The sequence below is a fragment of the Antennarius striatus genome, chromosome 5 (genome assembly GCF_040054535.1).
Source record: "Antennarius striatus isolate MH-2024 chromosome 5, ASM4005453v1, whole genome shotgun sequence".
Taxonomy (NCBI): Eukaryota; Metazoa; Chordata; class Actinopteri; order Lophiiformes; family Antennariidae; genus Antennarius; species Antennarius striatus.
This window is the reverse complement of record NC_090780.1, coordinates 26,322,665-26,325,000: the sequence shown is the minus strand read 5'-3', so window position 1 is coordinate 26,325,000 and position 2,336 is coordinate 26,322,665.

The window sequence follows — 2,336 nt, the reverse complement described above, 5'->3', positions numbered from 1 at the left end:
CTCCTCCCTGGTTTACATTCAGAGCGTTTCTCCTGATCGACCCGTTAGTGGAGACCTGGTCTGGTTCTGGTCTGGTTCTGGTCTGGTTCTGGTCTGGTTCTGGTCTGGTTCTGGTCTGGTTCTGGATGAAGAGATGTTCCTGCAGCCACGGCAGGAAGTGGTGTCTGGAGCAGACAGGTGACCTCCGACCTGCAGCTGCCCCCTGGGGGGCGACAGGCCAGCAGACAGCAGGTCGTGTCTGTGGTCACAACGTTTGATCTCCACGATGAACGGATGAACTCTGAACAAACCGTCTCTAGTTTTCTAATCCATCTTTTCCGCCGCGTGAAGGACGGCGTTTCCTGCTGGAGCTCCGCCCCCTCCTTTAGTTTGGTTCTGCTGATCCGTCACACTCCGCTGTGATTGGTGGAACCAATCGATTTGGGGCAGAGAGCCGACAAAGAGCACCGATGAAACGAGGGGTCAGAGAGGTCGGAGGTCAGACGCCATGAGAACGGTTCTTCCCAGCATGCACCTGGAGGTTCCAGCCGTCTGTGTCTGTGGGGGGTGACGGGGGTAACCGATGAGGTGAAGGTGAGACCCGTCTCCGTGGCAACAGCCAATCACAGGATTTATGATCTGATTCTAACATCGCTGCAGAACTGGACCCCCGGGACCAGCCGGTGGCCGGGTCTGAACTCCTGGAGCTCCGCCCCCATTTTACTGTCAAGGATGTTCTACGGAGTCTGACTCAGCACCTTCAGGGTGGGCGGGGCCTTCAGGCCGCCGCTTCATGGAACACTTAACGGCCCCCGCCCTAACGGCCCCCGCCCTAACGGCCCCCGCCTTAACGGCCCCCGCCCTAACGGCCCCCGCCCTAACGGCCCCCGCCCTAACGGCCCCCACCTTAACGGCCCCCGCCCTAACGGCCCCCACCTTAACGGCCCCCGCCCTAACGGCCCCCACCTTAACGGCCCCCGCCCTAACGGCCCCCACCTTAACGGCCCCCGCCCTAACGGCCCCCACCTTAACGGCCCCCGCCCTAACGGCCCCCACCTTAACGGCCCCCGCCTTAACGGCCCCCGCCTTAACGGCCCCCACCTTAACGGCCCCCGCCCTAACGGCCCCCGCCCTAACGGCCCCCACCTTAACGGCCCCCGCCCTAACGGCCCCCACCTTAACGGCCCCCGCCCTAACGGCCCCCACCTTAACGGCCCCCGCCCTAACGGCCCCCGCCTTAACGGCCCCCACCTTAACGGCCCCCGCCTTAACGGCCCCCACCTTAACGGCCCCCGCCCTAACGGCCCCCGCCCTAACGGCCCCCGCCCTAACGGCCCCCACCTTAACGGCCCCCACGTTAACGGCCCCCACCCTAACGGCCCCCGCCCTAACGGCCCCCACCTTAACGGCCCCCACCTTAACGGCCCCCACCCTAACGGCCCCCGCCCTAACGGCCCCCGCCCTAACGGCCCCCACCTTAACGGCCCCCACGTTAACGGCCCCCGCCCTAACGGCCCCCGCCTTGCCGCGTGTTGGATCGTCGTTGGTGTGAACATCCTGTCTTCCTGCCGCCAGGCGTGAGCGGCGCCAGGACACGCAGGGCGTGGACCGCATGTTCTGACCCCGTGTTGCCGTCGCGTCGCCGTCCAATCGGGACGACGCGTGGAGGGTCAGTGGGGTCGGCGCTGAACACGATTAAAGAACCCCCCCTCGCCGCGACCTGGTGCACGAGTCAGAATGACTGGTGATCAGAGTCTCCACGTTGCCTCCTGGAGGTCACCTGCGGTCGACATCATGCAGGTCTTCTCCCCTTGGTCTCCAGGAGTCGTTGCTGAAGAACTTCCAGGTCCTTCACTTCCTGCATGGATTATTGATCAGAATCAGTGATTCCCTCAACCTGACTCTGAGCCGCTGTCTCCTGACGCCGCTGGTCCACTGGCGTTTGACTGCCCCTTCAACTGCCCCGCTGGTCCACTGGCGTTTGACTGCCCCTTTAACTGCCCCGCTGGTCCACTGGCGTTTGACTGCCCCCATTGACTGCCCCGCTGTTCCACTGGCGTTTGACTGCCCCTTTAACTGCCCCGCTGGTCCACTGGCGTTTGACTGCCCCCATTGACTGCCCCGCTGGTCCACTGGCGTTTGACTGCCCCCATTGACTGCCCCGCTGGTCCACTGGCGTTTGACCCTAACCCTGACCCAGTCTGAAGATGCTGAACATCACCGACCTTCAGCTGTTCTGTCTGGTGGTGATGGATCTTCTGGGGGGCGTCGAAGGCCCGGGTTGCGGCGCTGGACCTATGTGGTTCTGCTTCATTGCGTAGGCGCGTGAAGTCCTGGGGCGGTTTGGATGCCACGCC